The sequence below is a fragment of the Maniola hyperantus genome, chromosome 15 (assembly GCF_902806685.2).
Source record: "Maniola hyperantus chromosome 15, iAphHyp1.2, whole genome shotgun sequence".
NCBI lineage: Eukaryota > Metazoa > Arthropoda > Insecta > Lepidoptera > Nymphalidae > Maniola > Maniola hyperantus.
Genome location: NC_048550.1, coordinates 2927477 through 2951331, shown reverse-complemented (window position 1 = coordinate 2951331; position 23855 = coordinate 2927477). Strand labels below are relative to the sequence as shown.

Below are 23855 nucleotides of genomic sequence, written 5' to 3'. Positions count from 1 at the left end.
AGGTAATGATCTTTGACGTCAATTTTAAATTTGTTAAGGGTTTAATTTGTTGTCTGTCTGTCAAGAAACCTACAGGGTACTTCCTTGACCTAGAATCATGAAATTTGGCAGGTAGGTACATCTTATAGCTGACATTTGGGGAAAAATCTGAAAACCGTGAATTTAGGGTTAGATCACACAAAAAATTAAATTGAACTAAAAATTAGAATTTTAAATTTAAGTAAGATAACCATACCAAATGGGGTATCATATGAAAGGGCTTCACATGTATATTCTAAAACATATTTTTATGCATCATAGTTTTTGAATTATCGTGCAAAATGACGAAAAAATACGACTGTAGTACGGAACCCTCATTGCGCGAGCCTGACTCGCACTTGGCCGGTTTTTATAAATTGTTATACTTACCGGCGCGGCGGTTAGGCACTGATCCGATCCGAGACCGTGAAAATACGTTCCGAAGTTGTCATAGAACTATTTGTATTATTATAGACGTAGATATTTTTTATATCCGTATTTTCACGGATTTATATCTAATGAGTGTTATCGCTCTTATTATTTTACTTACTTACCAGTAAAAAGAAAAACATATTTTTATGAATTACAAACTTTATTGACTAAAATTACCTACTACGTACTACAGTGAAATAAATGCGTTGGGAGTAACAAAAGAAAAAATATTAATTTTAATAAAATAATTTGCTTTTTCTTTATTAAAAGATTTGATCAGTAGGTATTTTAAAAATTAACACTTTTATTAATTAAAATTAAACAAATATAATAGAATAATTAATTAGTTTTTCATTTTGTTCTATAAATCTATTTACGATAAACTACCTAAATTACAAATGCCATTAATTAAATGCAAAATTAATAAAACATATAATTCGTAAAAAAAAATTTGTTTTACTTTATTAATTAATTATCAAAATAAAATTTATATAAACTATGATTAAACGAGTCACTTCTAGAATTTTTAGTTTTGTTAAGTCAGTTAAGTTTTTCTGTACTTATTATTTTAGTTATTTGACCTACTTACAAACTTATTTAATCTTCTTCAATATTGTAATTATCACCATGAATACATATGTTTTGTCGCATAGTAATTGAGACTCCAAACTTCTTGAATGCCCTGAAGTGCTGACGAGTTCGCATTAGCAACAGATATCAGCCGGAAGCAGCAAGCATAGCAATAAGCCCGCGCGCCCTGCGTATTCGACGGCTTTGTTTTTGTTATACCGACACAAAACAAGAACTTCAGAGCATTCAAGAAGTTCGGCACCACCAATAACCTAATCTACTTTTGTAATTTTTTTTTAGAAAAACTTAGGTATTATTAACCTACCTTACTTATTACATCTACCTAATATATTTTTCAATAAAATAAATCTACTAAAATAACCATAAGAGCGTTAATAAAATCAGGTTATAATACGACACTGGTACTTATTCACTTGCAATAACAACACAACCTCTAAATTCAATTGATATGTCTAATCTAATGTAGCGCTATTATTTTACGAAGGAAACATCGTAAAAGCATAACGACACCAGCATGTTTTGTTGACGACACCAGCATGTCTTGTTAAGGACACCAGCATGTCTTGTTGACGACACCAGCATGTCTTGTCAACGACACCAGCATGTCTTGTTAAGGACACCAGCATGTCTTGTTAACGACACTAGCATGTCTTGTTGACGACACCAGCATCTCATGTTGACGACACCAGCATGTTTTGTCAACGACACCAGCATGTCTTGTTAAGGACACCAGCATGTCTTGTTGACGACACCGGCATGTCTTATTGACGACACCAGCATGTCTTGTCAACGACACCAGCATGTCTTGTCAACGACACCAGCGTATCTTGTCAACGACACCAGCATGTCTTGTCAACGACACCACCGTGTCTTGTCAACGACACCAGCATGTCTTGTTAACAACACCAGAATGTCTTGTCAATGACACCACTGCATTGTAGCCAATAGTGAGCGAGCGTCAACCAATCAGAAGTGATTGGCGATTGCAATGGTGATATTGTAGCTGTCATTCTACCGCAATCGAGCAGCTGGCGTCGTTGACAGGACATGCGTGAAAGGGATAGCATTACATTAAGAACTGTCAGTTTAATTCAGAGACTGTTCTTATACAACTGAATAGGGACCAGAATAAAAATGAAGATTTGTTTATGCAGTTTTCTTAACTAGGATAAAAACACATCAAAATAGTAGGTATATCAGGACGATAACAATTTAAAACTATTTTTTGGTCAAACACAATAATGTGTAGTACACATTTTCTCATACAAATTTTAAGTTTTAAACAATAAAATCTTACAACTAAAACACTGGCACTGAATTATCACAGAATTCCTAATTAAGGCAAACATGCAGCCGAGAAATTTTAATAATTCAAAAAATCTTCACAATATCAAAAGTCTTTGTTTTTTTATTTAAACAAGAAAAAACACTATAATTAGTTCTCATTTAACTTCCAGGAAAATTGATTAGTGATTTCAAGGAATCTAATATTTACTATTTTTACGAAAACTGTTACAGATGTCTCTGGATATCAGATGGTTCATTTTATGTTTCATTCGGCATCCTTCACTCAAAATAAAACATCTGAACAAAAAATGAATCAAAAGTGATAAACAAAATGAGACAATCACTTGAGTAAACATTCACTACAAATGGACCGTCTGATATCACTTTATCATTATATTGATTGATAGTAGATTATTAAATTGTGCCTAAAGGCTGGTGCACACGGGACTTAACTAGATGCTTACTTGTTTAATATGCGAAATAAAAAATTAATGTTAATCTATATAAAATTAATAAAATGTATTAATTACAGTCAAGTAAAACCATGGAAGACATTTATAGGAAATTAGAATAAACAAAATAAACCAGATACATATTTTGAAAATTATGCTTTAAAAAAGAATAATTTTAAATGAAGAATTTTCTTTAATCAATTAATTAAATTAAATTGCAAAGATAAATGACATATATAGAAATGAAATAGCAATAAAGCATGCATAAATAATAATAATTACTATTACAGTAATTAAAATTATTTTTTTGAACAATTAATATATATGAGACAGAGAAAAAAATAACAAAAATATTTACAAATTTAAATGAAAATTAAAATATTAGTTATCAATCAAAAAACAACCAAATACAATTGAAAAAAAATCTGGGTAGCATAAAATTATTATAATTCAAGCCACGTCAAATAAAACGTCAAATAATAAGCAGCGCGAGCGTAGCGAGCGCATATTCTTTCGTTGATTTTATAAAATATCATAAAGTATTAAAAAAATGCTAGAAGGCCTATGCTGGCTAGAATGGCGACTTCGCACCGAATAACGCAGCGTTGGAAGATCCGCCTACTAGGTACTACAGACAACACCAAACAAGTCACAGGGATCTGCTGGATTCAGATGGCGCAAGACTGTGGTGTGCGGAAGCCCCTAAAGAGACCTATGTTTAGCAGTGGACATCTATCAGTTGATGATGATAACTAGGTATGTGAAAATAAATCATTACGAATACCCGATTCATTTGATAACCAATTATATGCAAGCACAACACACTGTTCACTCTATTTTACTGGCACTGAGGCCCGGTATCCGATTTTTAAAAGATAATTTTTTCGCGTCATCTATTTTGAATCTGTTTGGTCGATTGAACGCATCTCCTCTCTTCTCCGCTTAGGTGGATACCGGGCTTGATGGTAAAGTTTACTGGCACTGGTGGTAAGTTCACTGGCACTGATGGTAATGTTCACTGGCACTGGTGGTAATGTTCACTGGCACTGATGGTAATGTTCACTGGCACTGATGGTAATGTTCACTGGCATTGGTGAGAACTGGGAAGGCACTAAAGTCACATGGGCACGTCAGAGGCATACTCAATGGTGAGGAACAGGTCCACAAGATCCGAGGGTTGCAGCCAGCGCCACGGCAGCGGCCCGCGGCACGCGCGCCAGCGTCGCGTCACACCGTACAGTAGGTACAGCGCGATCAGGAAGCACAGCACTGCGAAGAGCTGGAAGAGACTCTTTAGCGGCTCCCTGCAAGTAGACTGACGAGTGAGATCGTCTTAGAAATTCACATAACATGCACACAAGTTTTTGACAACCTACCTGGCACACTGGTGAATGCTATCAGTACCCTTATTATAAATGCGAAAGTGTGTTTGTTTGTTGGTTTGTTGGTTTATTGGTTTGTCCTTCAATCACGTTGCAACGGTGCAACGGATTTACGTGATTTTTGCATGGGTATAGATAAAGACCTGCAGAGTGACATAGGCTACTTTTTATCCCGGAAAATAAAAGAGTTCGCACGGGATTTTTAAAAATCCTAATTCCACGCAGACGAAGTCGCGGGCATCAGCTAGTGGTCTTATAAATACTAATCAGTACCTCAGTACCCATATTATAAATGTGAAAGTGTGTTTGTTTGTTGGTTTGTCCTTCAATCACGTCGCAACGGAGCAACGGATCGACGTGATTTTTTGCATGGGTATAGATAAAGACCTGGAGAGTGAAATAGGCTACTTTTTATCCCGGAAAATCGTTCCCAGGGGATTTTTTAAAAACCTAATTCCACGCGTACGATTTCGCGGGCATCAGCTAGTATTATAAATATATATAGTTTTCACGGTTCATCTGTTTAACTTATTTAATAAAACTTTGATACAGAGCTAGCTTGCATCCTGGGGACAGATAGAGAGTATTTTTATAGACATAGGCTTACCCCAGAAAATCAAAGATTCCAACGGGATACTTACAAGCCCATGCGCCTACACTGAAGAACCATACTTCTCCAGTGTAAATTTTTATTTTTTTTATTTTTTATTCAGATACAAGTTAGCCCTTGACTGCAATCTCACCTGGTGGTAAATGATGATGCAGTCTAAGATGATAGCGGGCTAACCTGGAAGGGGTATGGCAGTTTTTATTAAACCCATACCCCTTTGGTTTCTACACGGCATCGTACCGGAACGCTAAATCGCTTGGCGGCACGGCTTTGCCGGTAGGGTGGTAACTAGCCACGGCCGAAGCCTCCCACCAGACCAATTTAGTTAACAGTATGTGTACAACGGAATTAGCACCACATCTGGTATTATTTACTCACCACAAGTATCTCCTGATGCTGCGATGCGGGGCGTTGCGTTTGAGGCAGTCGGCGCAAGGGGTCTCCACTTGGGTCGATACTGTCGATTGTTCTGCAAAATTAAGGCAAAACGTCACAGCGGTGTACAATACAGGGTGACGGATCGAGCTACGTTACGTGCTATCGAGCGACACGGCTCTCTTGGCACTTCAATGGCATTGACAGGGGGGCGCTGTTGGAGAACAAAGGCTTAGACTATTCAAACAAGAACAAAGGAAACACTTGACAGCAACGTTAGTTCAAATTTTCGCCACGCACCAAGGTAGCCATGTCGCACTGTAATAAAATGCATACTTTTTGAGAACTCACCCGCCATATTTGCTCTGTGTATCAACTGGCGAAAAGTACGATTTTAGTCCTTAATTTAAGGGTAAACTAACTTTTGACATGACAGTTTACACATAAAGCAAAAATGCCGAGTCCTTTCTCAAAATTTATGCATTATACATAAGAGTCCAAGAGCCCAGGACCGCCAGACGTGTTACTTATTTTCTGAGAAATAAATGTGTGGGATGGAGTAGTGATACAGCCGCACTCAGAGTCACTAATCGTTACTTAAGATTGAGTTAAAACGAGACATATTTATGTGAGAGATATAGCTCTGTCTCGTCTAACTCAATCTTAAGTAACGATTAAGCGACTCTGAGTGTGGCTGTTAGTCTGCCTTTTTAACGTACGCATCTTAGCTTATGCCAACGCCCATTGAAAAGATATCAGCTGCTAAAGGTGCGCGATGCTTTTAGCGATTTTAATGTACGTTTTACAGAATATCCATAGTAATATTATAGAAGCGAAAGTGTGTCTGTCTGTCTGCTACCCTTTCACGGCACATCCGTTTAACCGATTACCGAACCGAAGGACATAGGCTACTTTTCCCAAAAAAATCAAAGAGTTCCCACGCTATTTTTAAAAACCTAAATCTACGCGGACGACATCGCGGGCATCATCTAGTTGTTAATAAGATAGTAAGATGTTGCAATTTAAATAGCAACAGGCAAAAATGTAAATTAATAAAAAAGAAAAAAAATAAGATAGTTCTGGCGGTTCTAGGATCTTGCTCTATAGTGGCACGTTTGAGAACAAAAATGTTAGACACAAACCCCCAAGAGCCCACGTAAACATTATTTGTATACAACACCGTAACTATAGTCCGCGACAGGTCGAGATGGCAATCGGGGTATGAGGCGGGGGGACGCCCCGCGAACCCGCACGTCGCTCGCACCGGCTTAGAGCGGGGGCTGTTCGGGTGTGCGGGGCGTTCCCTCCCCGATTGCAATTTCAACCTGTCGCATACTAAACATCCACATCTGGTTCTACCAATACTAACTACAGCCACCACCAAAACTGATATTTAACTAGCCTTTCTTACCTATCGTGTTAAATGATAATAATTCATTAGACGCAGGTGAAATTTCATCTCAATTGGGTATTTGACTACAATTTTTTTATTACTTTATTATAAACTTGGACAAAAATAAGGACGTAAACTGAAAAACTTATTAAATTGATCAAATAACAAAAAAGTTATAAGCATTTAACTATTTCTGATTAGACAGAGATAGCGATATAGCATTTTGACGTCACACCTCACTAATGCCATAGTAGCTTCGTGCGGTTTCATACAAATTTTCGTTTTGCGAGAAAGGGATAGAAGAGCCTCCTACTCCAAAATTAAAATGCCTGTAACCTTGTAAATCTTTGTTGGATTTTAATATTTTTTTTAGCGTACGTCATTATTTTTATCCTAGTTTATAAATAAAGTAATAATATTTATCAAATTCAAAAGTAGGAAAATACCCAATTAACTAACTATAGGACAACACAATTCTAACTACGATGTTGGCTAACTACAACACGATTTGTCCAACAAAATTACCGCTTTCAGTTTGAATTTCAGCGCAGCAAGTATCACAAAATAGTCGATCGATCTTATTTCCTTGACTAGCGCATGTACCCTCCAATAAAACAAGTTTAGCTTTCAAACTGTCCACAACAACTTTTAAGAAATCATTCCTTTCATTTCCTTCATCTATGAATCTCGATAAACGGTTCAATTTCTCTTCATATTGATGTATCTTTTCTTGCATTTCATTTATAGTTGAACTGGAAAAGTTTAAATCATTCTCCAGTTTAGTTACATATTTCTTCAATCTATCGCATTCGACACATTGGGTACAATCAAAGCATGCTTGAACTTTATTGTTATTCGCATTAGGTTCAGTTTCAAGTGCGTCGGTCTGTGTACCAAAATTCATTACTTCCGTGTCTTTGAAAACTTCGTACACATCCGTGCAAGTCATAGTTGCCTGATCTTTCGTCTCTGGTATACGATTATCGTCTTTAAGTCTCAAACGATAAGGTCCTCTCTTAAGTCCACCTACATTTGGAGCTGATTGCGATCTAATTTGTTTACGATTTTTAATATACTGATTATATCTTCTTTCTTTTTCTCGTGGATCTAATGTTATATTATCGTTTTTACGGTTTTTGTTAATGTTTGTGTCGAATAATATAATATTTCCTTTGCCTCTGATATTATTTTTATTAATTTCTGTTGTTGGTATTAAATTTTCTTTATTATTAACTATATTAATCTTGTTTTCATCATTTTCTGTATCTGTCACTGGACTATCTATGATATTATTCTCATTAATTTCTGTTGCAAAAACTAAATTATCGTTATCATTAATATTATTCTGATTAATTTGTGTATCCAATATCAAATTATCTTGACCTCCAATATTATCTTCATTGGTTTGCGTTGCAACATTTAGGGAAAACAAATCAGTATTACAAGTGCAGGGTTTGAATATTACGTTTTCATTAACGTGGTCTAGTTTATCATCCGTTTGGGTGGAAGCTGTAACGAATTCATCAAGAACAGGTCTTTCTACGGCTTGCGTGATGTTCAAGTCCGTTATGTTATGTCTGGACATGTTACAGAAACTGAGGCGTATTTCGTCGTAGAGGGACATGTTGGTTGGTCGGCCTTGGTCTTCCTTGAGGGCGTTTAGGAACGATTCCTCATCTAGCAGGCGGCTATCTAGATTGACAATTAGCGAGAAAAAGCGGTTATAAACAGAGAAGCGTTAATTACAAGAGTTGGCTGAAAGGAAACTTTATAGAAACAGGTTATAAAGTGACGTATTTTTTCGCAAAACAAGTAGTCCAAACTCCAATCTGAAGTTGCAACATGGCGGTTTGCGCAGGTCATAGATAAGAATACACAAGGCCTGCTGAGATCAGTTTTGTGCAATGTGCAGTCATATGTTATGTATAAGTCACGCAAATTGCTATTGCACTGGAACCATGTCTGTCTGTATGTCGGTCTGTCAAGAAACCTACAAGGTACTTCCCGTTGACCTAGAATCATGAAATTTGGCAGGTACGTAGGTCTTATAGCTGACATTCGGAGAAAAATCTGAAAACCGTGAATTTGTGGTAACATCACACAAAAAAAATTAAATTGTGGTCATGAACTAATAACTAGTACCTACTTTCAATTTTTGAGGTAAGATTACCATATCAAGTGGGGTATCATATGAAAGGTCTTCACCTGTGAATTCTAAAACAGATTTTTAGTTATTTTTATGCATCATAGTTTTTGAATTATCGTGCAAAATGTCGATAAAATACGTCTGTAGTACGGAACCCTCGTTGCGCGAGCCTGACTCGCACTTGGCCGGTTTTTTAAATTAAAAAAATAGCTTAATTTTACAATTTAACAGTTGCTTACCTTGTGGAAACCTGGTGTCAGCGTTGAGGCTGTCCAGTGCGGTGAGCATCTGGTCTTCGGTGTAGCTCACGTCGATAGAGCGCTCCATGTGATGTGCGGGGTGGTTGGACTTGTTCAGCAAGTCCTTTAGCTCCATCTCCAGAATCATCTGGAAGGATATTGGTTACATTATTACACATTACACGTCCGATCGGAATCCGTGAAAATACGTTCCGAAGTAGTCATAGAACTATTTGTATGGTAGCTTACGCACTAGCTCCGACTTCCGTCATCCGATTGGATCCGCTTGGATTTGGATCAGAGATCGGCGGGGTGATTACGTAAAACGTTGCAGTAGCGACAGCAACGCGACAGCAGTAGCAATCCGACAGTTCATTTGCTGTCCCTCTTCTTCTTCTTCTTATTTTGCTTTGTGGCTATTGCTGTCTCTCTCTAGCCGGACGTTTGACAGCAATGATCGCGAGATTTACGCCTGTCGCAAGCCTGTCGCGAGATACGTAACCACCCCGCGGATTAGTGCGGCAATATCCGAGTTAGATCCGAGTTTTTTTATATCCGTATTTTCACGGACTCGGATTGGATGAGTGCGTAACCGCTCTAACATGACAATATTCGACGTCAGCCCGACTAGTTTCGAACCCACCCGGGGTTTTTTTTTCAAAGGGAGTCACGCGGGCTAACATGCGACACGTGAGTATAACCAGATGAGAGATATTATATATAATGAGAATATTCCATTATTAGATCCCGTATATTCCGTTGATTGGAATCTCACATGGTGGCAAGTGATGATGCAGTCGGAAGTGGGCTAACTTGGAAGGGGTATGGCAATTTTATTGAACCTGTAACCTTTGTCGGTTTCTACACGTCAACGTACCGGAACGCTAAATCGCTGGCGGTATGGCTTTACCGGTATTGTGGTAATTAGTCTCGGGCGTAGCTTCCCACCAGACCAGACAAGTTAGAAATCATAATATTCCAAATTTTCTCTGCCGGGAATCGAACCTGGGACCTCCTACGTATAAGAACACAGCACTCACCGCTACATCTGGGAGGTCATCGAAAAAAAATGGTCTATGTCGGTTCCCAGGATGCAAGCTCTCTCTGTACCAATCAAATCCATCAAAATCCTTTAAATGGCAGACAGACACACTTTGGCATTTTATAATATGTATTTTATAGCATGAACTAGCGACCCGCCCCGGCTTTGCATGGGTGCAACGTAGCTACTAATGTGGTGTCAGTGTCACTGAGGTATCATTGCCTCGGAAACTCTCAAATGAGAGGTTTTTTTTCCGACCTAATTCATATTATTTCAATTTCTCTAAGGATCTCTAATTTTTTGAGAATTAGACTATAGCTATAAACCTTCCTCTTGAATCACTCTATCTATTGGTGAAAACCGCATTAAAATCCGTTGCGTAGTTTGAAAGATCTACGCGTTCATACATACATACATACAGACGCGGGAAGCGACTTTATTTTATACTATGTAGAGATGTTGCCAGTGGTGCTATAAGTACTCAACAGGTCGACATGACAATCGGGGTGGGGACGCCCCGCACACCCGCACAACCCCTGCGCTAACCCGGTGCGGGTAAGTGCGGGTTACGTGCGGGTGTGAGGCGCCTCACACCCTGTTTACCGACTCAAGATTTAACGATTTAAGATACCTTATCCTTGATGATCTGCTGCATGAATTCCTCCCGGTCCCTCATCCTGGCGGAGAGGTCCGCGTGCTCTGTACGTAAAGTCTCGTTCTTCTCCAGCAAGGAGGACTGTCGGCTCGCATACATATCGTTGATACGATGACATTCTTCCTTGGACTTTGAGAGCAGCTCTTGAAGGTTCAATTTCTATAAGCACAAATGTATAAATTTAGGGTTCCATACAGAATGCAAAGCTTAAAAATTATTCCTTCCCAAAGAGTAGGTAAGTTGCAACTATATCAAAATTGATTCAACTCGAAAAAATACTTGTCAGAAACTTTAATATGGACCTTCAAGTCAAGAGTGAATAGGCACCGTCTAGGCAAGCGTGCTACAACTTAGGCTGGAACATCAATTGCCACCAGTTCTGATTCCAGTCAAGAGCTAGTCTATAAATTAAAAGAAAAACAAATTGATTTTAATAATATTAATCCTACCTGTAATGACATATGGAGAGGAAACGTGGCCTCCTCCACAAAAGTTAAAAGTGAAAACTGAACGAGGACTTACGTATGTACGTTAAAAAACCGGCCAAGTGCGAATACTAATTATTAGTGTATGACCACAATTTAATTATTTTTGTGTGATGCAACCCTAAATTCAGGGCATTCAGATTTTCCCCCAAATGTCAGCTATAAGATCTGTCTACCAGCCAAATTTCATGATTCTAGGTCAACGGGAAGTACCCTGTAGTTTCTTGACAAACAGACGGACAGACAGACAGACAGACAACAAAGTGATCCTATAAGGGTTCCGTTTTTCCTTTTGAGGTACGGAACCCTAAAAAAGTACCTCGTTCTCCAACAGTGTGACTTGCTCTGTCAGCACTTTGGCCCTACGTCGAGTACATTCCAGTTCCCTCTGCGCCTCATCGAGAGCTGTTTCGCTGCAGCCGAATCGTTCGCACACGTCTTCGTAATCGCGTTTCACGTGCGTCAACGTCTGATTTTCGTCACGTAACCTGCAAAGTAAAATAAAGGTAGCATCGTCATCTGATAGACGTCCACTGGTGGGCAAAGGTCTTGTAACGTACTGAACGCTTAGCACTGGCGGGTAAGTAGGTATATCTAACAAGGTACGTGCGACTACTTAAACTTAAAGACTGATTCAAATTAAGGTCCACTTTATTGTCCACTTTTAGAATAATCACAATTAATATTTTCAATTTACTAAATACACTTAACACTTATAATATTCACTATTCACTTAAGAGCGTTCACTGTTCTGATTCGCACTCTTTCCACTGTAATACAAAACTTGCCGCGTCGTCGAATTCGCCCGCTTATATACGATTTCGGGGCTATGTCCGTCCCTTACTATCTTATACGTCCGTCCCTTTCGCAGATTATTCGAGAAATCTCGAGTGGGTCATAAATTACGCAGACAATAGATGTTTACGCTTTTTCGAAGCTAGCCTATTGTTTGGCGTAAACACAATGGCCCTTTTTTTTTGCACGTATTTTGACTTGACGACGACGGATCTTTCTCGAAGTAATTAATACGGAATCATCGCGAACAATCTCCCCGCGGTGCTAAAGCACCTCTTCACAGTCTAAAGCGATGATGCCGTGGGAACCACCACGATGACCCGACGGCTAGGACGTCTTAGAATTCCTCCGGTAGTCTTCACGTCTACGATTCTCGTTCTGCCATCTGGTCCAGGATACAATTTTGTCACTTTTCCCCGTGGCCAAGTATTTCGTGGAAGTGTTGAGTCTACAATCAAAACAATATCACCTACTTGTGGGTCATTTGTTTCCCTCCCAGTTATTTTCCTTGGCATTAAGGTGGGTAGATATTCGTCAATCCATCTTTTCCAAAAATGATCAGTTAGTCTCTGAGCAGTTCTCCAATTCGCATTTCCGACAAGTTCTTGGTCATTGAACTCTCCTGGGCTTTTTGTTCCACATGATCTCCCTAAAAGAAAGTGATTCGGAGTCAAACTTTCTTCGTCGTCTGGGTCTGTACTGAGATGTGTAAGTGGTCTCGAGTTCACTATGTGTTCTACTTCCGTTATCAAGGTGTGCAAGACTTCTTCAGGTGGGTTTCTTTCATTTAAAACTGCGGCCAAAGCTGTTTTTACTGATCGAACCATCCTTTCCCAGGCACCGCCCATATTTGGAGTTCCAGGAGGTATGAACTTCCATCTGATTCCTCTTTCTGCAGCAGCTTCTTCAAGTTCCTTGCTGGCTTTAATGAAGTTTGTCGCATTATCATTTATGATAGTTTTAGGCATCCCACGCCTTGCCGCCATTCGACGTAATGCCATTATCATCGAGCTTGCCGTTAGTGATGGAACAAGTTCCAAGTGGATAGCTCTGGTCGTAAGACACGTAAACAACGCTCCCCAGCGTTTCTCAATCCTTCTTCCCACCTTGATAGTCATTGGTCCAAAATAATCCACACCTAAGCTTGAAAATGGATATTGATGGCACTGCATTCGTTCAATTGGTAAATCTCCAATTGGTGGTATTTCTGGCATGCTTTTCTTTACTTTGCACCATTGGCATCCGTGCGTAATCCCTTTAACGGTAGATCTTAATCCCAGGATCCAATATTTTTGTCTGATCTCATTCATTACCGTTAATGTATTTGCGTGCAAGAATCGTTTGTGATAATCTTCAATAATTAGACGAACAATTTTATGTTTTCCATCCAAAACTGGTGGGTTGGTTTTTCTATATGAGAATTTTCTTGTTCGACTTCTTAGCTTAATTATCCCGTTACTGTTCAGGTAAACGTCTATCTTCTTTAATCGGCTGGAATTTTCTAACGGTATCTCCTTTTTCAAGTATGCCATTTCTTTATCAAAACTTTCCATTTGACTTCTTCTTATCAAAAATTCTTCCGCCTGTCTTAAATGTTCTTCTTCTAAAGGAATAAAATATATTTTCTCTTTCTTCTTTGTTTCAAAAATTATTCGTTCTTTCTTTTCTGGGGTTTGGGTTGGGTCTCCATATTTCTTCCTTGCGCCTGGCAGCGTTAATTATTTTATTCTTTCTTTTTCTTAACAGATTCAAGAATTGAATAACTCTCGCAGTAGTTCGAAGCAACTTGGTCCAACTTGAAAACCTTTCTGGATCTGGTAACTCAATCGTCGGTACTTTCAGCGTTGCAACTTGTTGTCTTATTTCTTTTTCTTCCTGGCTTTCATTTGTATTTTCAAATCTTCTCACGGGCCATTCTTCTTCGTTTTTGCGCAAAAAAGAAGGGCCTTGGAACCATCTTGCTGCTTGGTCAAAGTCGTTTGGTGTCCCTCTTGTCGCATCGTCGGCTGGATTTTCTTTAGTAGGCACCCATCTCCATTGTCTTATTTTCGTTGTTTCCTCGATTTCGGCCAGCCGGTGAGCTACGAAAGTCTTAAATTTTCGAGGATCAGATTTTATCCATTGCAACACCGTACTTGAGTCTGTCCAATATGCTTTCCTTAGTACACGTAGATCCATTTCACGTTCTATTGTCGCTGCTAACCTGGTTCCTAGTAAAGCAGCCTGCAGTTCTAGTCTTGGGATCGAGATGGGTTTTGTTGGGGCGACCCTTGCTTTTCCTGCAATTAGGGTTACGTGTATCTTTTCATCAGATCCTATAGTGCGCCAATACACGGCTGCAGCATAAGCTTCCTCGCTTGCGTCTGTAAAGGTATGTAGTTCTCCTTCTTGTGTGTACGGTGAGATACATCTCGCGATTTTCAATTCTTTTAGAGTAGATACTTCTTCCAAATACTTAAACCATAACTTCACTTGTTCGTCCTGGATTTTTTCGTCCCAGTCAATGTTCGTTCTCCAAATATCCTGTATTAATTTCTTCCCCTGAATTAAAACGGGTGTCGCGAATCCTAATGGATCGAATGTTGACATAACAGCGCTCATTACTTCTCGTTTGGTGGGAATCTTCTTCCCATTCATGAGTTCTTCTGATGTATTCCGTAAACCAACATTAAAGCCAATGCGTCTTCTTTTATCAACCATCTTAAACCGAGAGTCTTTTCTTCTTTCATGATTTCTAAACAATCATTATTAATCTTCCCGGTGAATTCTTCAATTACTCTTGGTTCGTTGCTAGCCCAACCTTTCAGGTGAAAACTTGCCTTTTCATGAATTGCTTTCACTTTTGCTGCTGTTTGCTTTGCTTCTTCAAAGGTGCTGAAACTTTGCAGATAATCGTCCATATAATGGTTCCTTTCAATTGCTTTCACTGCTTCGGGATAAGATTCTCCGTATTCCTTAGCATTTTTATTCATGACGTATATGGCGGTCGCTGGAGATGACGCAGCCCCAAAGATTACCGAAGTCATTCGATATTCCTCAGGTTTCTTATTTCTATCTTCTCCACGCCATAAAAATCTCAAGCTGTCTCGATCTGCTTCTCTTATCTTTATCCTAAGAAACATCTCTTGAATATCAGCCACCACTGCTACTGGACCCTCTCTGAATCGTAATAAAACGCCAAACAGAGATTGAAGTAAATCTGGTCCTGTTAGTAGCGCATCATTAAGGCTTTTCCCTTCAAATTTTGCCGCTGCATCAAACACTATTCTTGGCTTCTTCTTGGTTGGATGAACGACTGCAAAATGGGGAAGATAAAAGGTTCTTCCACTATTCATATTTTCTGGGGCCTTTTCTGCGTAGCCTCTTTCCAACAAGGTATCTATTTGCGTTGTATAACATTTTTTCAATGTTTCGTCTCGGTCTAACTTTTTCTCAATATTCATAAGTCGTCGAAGAGCTTGATTATAATTATTCGGTAGAGTTTCGTCCTCTTTTTTCCATAAGAGTCCTGTTTCGTATTGATTGTTTGGCAGTTTCTTTGTGGTTTTCTCTAGAACTTCTAAAGCTCTTCGGTCGCTGTCATTACTTGGCAGATTAGGTTGAATTCCCAATGACTCCAGTTTAAAATGTTCTCTGACAATTTCTTCTACTTCATCTTCCCTTGTTCGGCAATGGTTAATGAAGTTAACTACAGCATTGGCACTTGTATCAAATCCATGCAGAACCCATCCCAGTCTAGTAAGTGATGCTACAGGTTTGGTGGCCTTTCCTTTCAATAGTTTCCTTGTGATAATCAATCCCCAATTATCCTGTCCTATAAGAAGCTTTGGCTTTTCACCCGCGTAAATGAGTTCCTTTCTGATTTTTACTAAATGGGGACAGTTGCTTATTACTTCCGCGTCAACTTCTTGTTCTGACAACTTCAAATCGTCTATTGTCCTGGCTTCCATTGTCATTATTTCTCTACTGTTGACGCCCTTTATTTTCAGCTTGACCCTTGAGGAGTTATTTTTCTTCAATTCTTTACCACCAACCGTTTCTATTGTCAATGGTTCTCTCTTTCCTTCAACTCCAATTTTCTCGGCAATCGAGGAATCTACCAGTGTAATGGTAGATCCTTCATCCAACAATGCTAACACTTGGACCTGTCCTTTAGGGCCATATAGGTTCACTGGGATCATCTTCAAATATACCTTTCCATTAGACATTGCTGCATTGATGGACGCAATTTTCTCTTCTGGTTCTTCATAGAAATATTCATCTTCATCATTATATCTATCATCCTCGAAGTTAACATTATTGCACGACTCTCTCTTCTGCTGGATTGCTGGTGCGGGTCTTTCAGAATGAAGAGTAACATGGTGGTATCTCCTGCATCTTCTACAGGGTGGGGCCTTGCAGTCCAGCCTCTGGTGTCTGTAACGAAGGCACTTGAAACATATTTTAGCTTTCTTCGCAATTTCCCATCGTTCATCTACGCTTGCTTCTCTGAATTTCTTGCATTCCAATAGGCCATGATTCTCATAACATAAAGTACATGCACTCCTAGCTGTGCGAATGGCTATTTCTCGACTTGTCGATGGTGATTCTTCCTTTCCGTCTTCTGGCTCTAGCATAACGTGAACTGTCCTTCTTGTGCTCACGTATTGCGGCTTTATGGTATCACTAATTTCAGGTGGAGCAAAAACTCCATAATTCTGTATTTCTTCGGTAAGGAATAAATCCATTATTTCTAAATCAGCTATTTCCGTGTCTCTGTACCTGCTATAGAAGGCGACATATCTATCGAACATGTTCACTGACATTTTTTCCTTTATGCAATTGGAAGTTTCCGGTGAGTGCAGATACTGTGGTTTCTTCAAAGTTTTGATGACAGAAATAGATGCCTTTACCTGACTGGCGAATCTGCAAATATCTCTTGGGTCATTTCGCACTGGTTTTATTCGTTTCATTTTTTCTAACTCTGCTAATGCTAAAGATCCAGGTCTGCCAAATCTATCTTCAAGGTGCCGCATAACAATCATTGGATCATCAACGCTATTCATCAAACTTTCCACTGCCTCCTTGGCAGTTCCTCGTAGAGCCTTGCGAAGACGCGCTCGGTTCATCGCGTGGGAAAAGTTCTCAGCAGATTCAAAATAGCCTTCTTGAAATTTATCCACTCTGAGCTTGCACCACTGAATGAAGGCAACTCTATGCTATCTTTATCTTTTGCGTTTAACTTCTTGATTTCCTGTACAAGTAATTGTACTGTCGATATTTCATCTTGCCTTGATACCTGGTGGTAGCTTTTATCTTGGATTTCTTCCGAATTCTGTATAACCCATTCTTCAACATGTTCATAAATTTCTTCTTCGGTTTCCTCTTGTTCCTGCAGTGCCAACAGTTTTGCTCGAGCCAGCTTTTCAGCGGCTTTGGCAGCTTCATACTCTCTCTGCGCTATCTCTTTTTCAATTTCTGACCTCTTTTTCCTCGGCAACGGGTGCGCGTTATCCGCACGCGTAGTCTTATAAGGGTTCAAAGAAGTCCTTCGTAGGTCCAGCGCTTGTTGACGTGATTCTTTAATTTTGTCTTTCATCCTGAATAATCCAGAAGGCTCAACATTAGGTGAAACGTCGTTAGTACCAGAAGTGAATACCGGAATGCCCCCCTCTGTGGGGGCAGGGTCTGTATTCCCACTGATTATGTCCCCAACCTGTCACGCCGGGGATTCCACTGTTCTGACGTTTACACAGGGCGGAGGCGTCCTTAGCGTAGATTGACTGGTAGTTGATGTGTCAGTAGTCTCGATTGGCATACTGACACTCCCACCATCATCCCCTGCCGTGGTTCCGCCATAATCTTTGAGCGTAAAGATTCTGATCTTGTAGTCGGCATCCTCACCTGTAGGTAATACCTATTACAGTAACCCGATCCGGCTCGAAGGACCAATTGTAACGTACTGAACGCTTAGCACTGGCGGGTAAGTAGGTATATCTAACAAGGTACGTGCGACTACTTAAACTTAAAGACTGATTCAAATTAAGGTCCACTTTATTGTCCACTTTTAGAATAATCACAATTAATATTTTCAATTTACTAAATACACTTAACACTTATAATATTCACTATTCACTTAAGAGCGTTCACTGTTCTGATTCGCACTCTTTCCACTGTAATACAAAACTTGCCGCGTCGTCGAATTCGCCCGCTTATATACGATTTCGGGGCTATGTCCGTCCCTTACTATCTTATACGTCCGTCCCTTTCGCAGATTATTCGAGAAATCTCGAGTGGGTCATAAATTACGCAGACAATAGATGTTTACGCTTTTTCGAAGCTAGCCTATTGTTTGGCGTAAACACAATGGCCCTTTTTTTTTGCACGTATTTTGACTTGACGACGACGGATCTTTCTCGAAGTAATTAATACGGAATCATCGCGAACAGGTCTCTTGTAGGAACTTCCATAAGCCTCGGTCGTGCGTCGTCTGAATCCAGCGGCTCCCTACGATGTCGTCCGTCCACCTAGTGGGGGGATCTTCCAACGCTGTGTCTTCCGGTGCGAGGTCGCCATTCCAGCACCTTGGGACCCCAACGTCTATTGGTTGTACGAACTATGTGCCCTGCCCATTGCCACTTCAGCTTCGCAACCTTTGACCTATGTCGGTTACTCTAGTTCTCCTACGGATCTCATTTCTGATTTGATCACGTAGAGAAACTCCAATCATAACTCTCTCCATCGGTCTTTATAAGGTCTCCAAAGGTCCTTATAAGAAAGCTCAGAGTTACTCAGCGGTCGATGGACAGAGCTAGGCGATGGTATGCTACGTGATCAAATCAGAGGGGGCATAGTGAAGTAGACTTATATTGAAAAATAGAGATCTGACCATCTCTTCAGCATAGTGGTCTTTCAAATGGAAGGTACCAGATTCGATATCTGACAGTTCCCGTAGTTTACGTAGATTACGTACTTAAAATTAACGCTACGAGGGTATCAAACGCGCCCAAGTCTGAGAAGAGCCCACATCAAACTCAGTCGGGTATTATTTTTATTATCACCGATCGGTGATACTTGCTTTAACGGCGAAGGAAAATATTGTTATAAAAATCTGCATGTCATCACACTTGGTCAGTGTGATAGACTGACCAACTCCTCATTTTGAGAGGAGACGCATGCTCCGTAGTGAGCCAGCGATGAATTGATCACGATGATGATGATAGCAACTTGCACTGTACTCACATATCGAGATGAGCTCGCAGAGAGTTCCTCTCAGCGATGACTGTGGCTAGGGCTTCTTCATGATGGCGGTCGGAATAGTCCAGCTGAGTTCGCAGTTGTTGAACCAGGTGTGTCTTTTCGCGCAACTCGCATTGCAAGTCCTCTAGTAGCTGAAAACCTGCAGGCAAAAAGTGATCATCATCATCATCATGATCAACCCATCACCGGCTCACTACAGAGCGCGGGTCTCCTCTCAAAGTGAGAAGGGTTTTGGCCATAGTCTACCACGCTGGCCATGTGCGGATTGGTAGACTTCACACACCTTTGAGAACATTATGGAGAACTCTCAGGCATGCAGGTTTCCTCACGATGTTTTCCTTCACCGTTAAAGCAAGTGATATTTAATCAATTAAAACGCACTTAACTCTGAAAAGTTAGAGGTGCGTGCCCGGGATTGAACCCCCGACCTCCGATTAGAAGGCGGACGTCCTAACCACAGTAATTTGGCTTTTAAGCAATTAAATATCACTTTCTTTAACGGTGAAGGAACATCGTGAGGAAACCTGCATAGCTGAGATTTCTTAATAATGTTCTCAAAGGTGTGTGAAGTCTGCCAATCCGCACATGGCCAGTTTGGCAGGTATGGCCAAAACCCTTCTCACTCTGAGAGGAGACCCGTCTGTAGTGAGCCGGCGATGGGTTGATCATGATGAGTATACTAATATTACTTTAGTTTTTGTCATGTAAGCAGACTGAGTTATGTCAGGGACTCCTAAGTGACTATTTAAAAGGCGGTCACTGAAAATCAGCGTTGGGGCGTCTGGTACCTCAGATATTTGCTATAGAGGTTCGTGCCTGAGGGGCCCGACGTCTCAACACAAGCTGAGTGGCTTACCTGTTTGAGGTGTTGCACTGCTGTACAGGACGATATTGCCTACACCATGTACCTACCACCTACATACCTCGAATAAACATTATTCTATTCTATTCTATACTATATATTGTAGGCTTAAGGCCTAAGATAACAATAACATGCAATCTATGAGTACTTAATATGTACATACCATCAGTTGATATGCCTGAATCGGAGTCATGGGGTACTTGTCCACTCTTCAGATTGAAACTGTAACAGATAACAAAATCAATATCCATACTAACGACATAACACATAACTGAGTAGGCTCCTGTAAATATTGTACATCAACATTTAGAAAGAGATAGCGGTTTCGTAGTGTGTTGTCTCTGTCGTTGAGGCCGACAAAACGTCACATAGAAGAGTGAGACAACATACTACAAAACCGAAATCTCATTCTAAAGGTTGATGTACAAAATTTCTTGCTGGTTATTGTAATAGTTTTTGTCTTAGATAGAATGGGAAGATAATCAAATAATTATTATAATAGAAGATAAAAAATTCAAAATGACCACCATGTCAATAAAAACTGTTAAAAAGTAGATAATGGTAAAGACTAAGGAACCTTTCGTGTGCAAGTCTGACTCGCAATTGACCAGTTTTTAATGAAGTCCTTTTTTTTTTTAAATAGAGATAGCGAGCAAACGAGCAGGCGGGTCACCTGATGTTAAGTGATTAACCGCCGCCCATGAACATTTGCAGCACCAGAGGAGCCGCCGATACGTTGCCGGCCTTTAAGGAATTTGTTGATAAAACTTAAATAACCCCATGTTGTAATCTAGTGGGAACACCGCCAATGGGAGTTGGTTCCACAGTTTGCACGTGCGTGGAAAGAAGGACCTGGCACAGCGGACAGTCGAAGTGCACCAGACACCCAGGTGGTGAGGGTGAAATTCCTTACGGTGGCGCGCGGTGCGGTCCTTTAAAAAGTTACCTCTCATCCAGTCAATTTTGACCTTCTGACTCTCACTGTACTTGTGAGGCTGTCGCCAGCATGGACACCGTTATCTCCGGATTGCTCTGCTCTGGGTCCAGCAGAGATCTGAGATGGCTGTACTCTGCCCTGAGTGGAATATACAAATATCTCTATATATGTACGTACAAAAATGTATCGCTGAATGTGTTGCTGATCGCAAATCTCGAGAACAGCTGAACCGATTTCGCTAATTCTTTTTTATAATATTCTTTGAAGTACGGGAATGGTTCTTACAAAGAGAAAAATTAAAAAAATCCTGAAAAAGAATAGACTGTTAGATGGTACGAAGTTCACAGCTAGTTGTAAATTAAATTAAATAATCTACGTATATAAAAGGAAAAGCTGACTGACTGACTGATCTATCAACACACAGCTGGAACTACTGGATGGATTGAGCTGAAATTTAGCATGCGGTAGCTATTATGGTGAAGACATCTGCTAGGAAAGGGTTTTTTCAAATTTAACCTGTAAAATAAGGCTTTGAAATGTGTGACGTTGCGAGCATAAGCTTGTTGTAAATAAAATAGATAAATATAAGTTTATTTCAAGTAACTAAGACTCTTAATATGCTGTGATAGCCTAGTAGTTAGGATGTCTGCCTGCTAATTGGAGGTCGGGAGTTCGATCCCGAGCACACACCTGTAACTTTTTGAAGTTATGTGCATTTTAAGAACTTTGTTGTAAACAGTTTTGATTGTACTTACAAAAATTGACTATCAATTAAATCATAAGTAAACTGCAGTTTATATTCTGTCACTAATGAGTTCTTTACAGTAAACTGGCAAAATACTGAAACTGTCATTAGTACAAGACCCTCAAGCCAGATTACCTGTTTTAAATTTTTAATGATTTTTTGAAAATTGTTTTAAATTTTGAAGATTTGGCATGCAGATAGCTATTATGACGTAGGCATCCGCTAAGAAAGGATTTTAAAAATTGCAACCCCCTATGGCGTGAAATAGGGGTTTGAAATTTGTGTAGTCCACGCGGAAGAAGTCGCGAGCATAAGCTAGTCTATACTAATATTATAAAGAGGTAATGTCGTTAAGTTTGTTTGTAGGGGGTAATCTCTGAAACTACTGAACCGATTTTGAAAATTCTTTCACCGATAGAAAGCTACATTATTCCTGAGTGACATAGGCTATATTATATATACGCGGGTGACGCCGCGGGGATCAGCTAGCGGGGATCTATATATAAAAGGAAAAGGTGACTGACTGACTGATCTATCAATGCACAGCTCGAACTGATGGACGGAACGAGCTCGAATTTGGCTGCAGATAGCTATTATGACATAGGCATTCGCTAAGGAAGGATTTTTTAGAATTCGACCCCTAAGGGGGTGAAATAGAGGTTCCAAATTTGTGTAGTCCACGCGGACGAAGTCGCGAGCTGAAGCTAGTATACAATAAAATGACAATAATCAGACATAAACAAAGCTGTTAAGGGAGACATTTCAGTAAATTGAAACCTACAAGTAAGTGTAATATGAGGAAACAATGAGGACTAAACATAACACGATAAGTCTATTAATAAAATAATACATAAGGAATCTAGGACAGTTTAAATTACTTACTTATTTGACATTTGCCTATGCTATTTTTAAAACCCTTTTTTGAGGTATAACTACAAGTTCAATTATGGATGTTTTTACTCGAATCAATGGTTAAATATTAATCTAGCTTACTTGTTTGTTTTCACAAACGGTGCGAATTGATCCATCAAAGCATCAACACGTAAAGTACTAGCTGCCGGCGTCGGCTCCACAATATTGAAAAATCTGCAGGGCCGTGACGATGTATTCTATAAATGAAAACACAAGCCATATAACTACAGTAATGAGGAAGTGTACCAACGCGTAGTTACAATAATAAACATTTAAAATTACACTCACCGTCAGTGTTTCCGTCGGTCCAAACTCATTTTGTTTTGTCAAACTTTAGAAGTAATAAGTTTAAATTAATAATATTTAACGTGCTCAATCCGCTTTCGCACGTTAACGGTCAACAATTGTTTGTTTTTCATTAGAATTGTATTCTATAAATTCGTTACGCTACAGCAAAATACAAAAATAGTTTAATTTTGTAATAAAAACCAACGGTTTTATTTCTCTAGTGTTGTGCTGACAGACGGTAAGATTACATATCGACATCGATATACAAGAAGGTGTACAACAGAATGTCCAAACTCCAAATGGACTTAGAGCCAGCAAGACCTGGCATATGTCGTTATTTTATAAAAGCTGAAAGTTTATCTGCGTAGTATTAGAAATCACGTCTTGCACTGCCAGACACTTATGCTTAGTATCGTGGCAACCCGCTGCCAGAAACCTTTAAATTTTTGAATTTAAGGGCGTCTGGCAGGGGGTTGCCACGACAATAAATTCTGGCAACGCATGATGTGATTTCTAATACTATTTCGAATAAAAAAAAAAAAAAATAGTTACTAAAATGTTTTGAATATGTCGTTCTTCATCAATACTTTTATAAGCAAACTACGGCACGTCACTATAATGTAAACAGACTATAAATAGAATGCGATAATATTATGTCATAGACAGGTAAGAGGGGGCACCTCGGGGTCACTGATATGGACATATAAAGTACGCTAGATAAGGCGTGTGCCGTATATATTAGTAAGGCTCACACAGCCGCGTTATTATCGGTCGATAATATCGCATGCGTTATTGCGATATCTGTTTTCAGTACATTTTGTATTAGGATGGTCATGTAGTTACACACTGCTGCGATAATACGTCCTACTTCCATTGCGGCGTTATTCCTTGCGATCCTAGAATAATAAATACTAGGAATCCAACATCAATGATTATTATACTCTTTGGCCGTATCGTCTCGTTCATATAA

The 23855-nt window shown here is 39.6% G+C and overlaps 1 pseudogene; it reads right to left on the bottom strand.

The window, feature by feature from the left end:
• Positions 1–900: 900 nt before the first annotated feature.
• On the bottom strand, positions 901–23759 carry LOC117989002 (putative leucine-rich repeat-containing protein DDB_G0290503; annotated as a pseudogene).
• Positions 23760–23855: the final 96 nt, after the last annotated feature.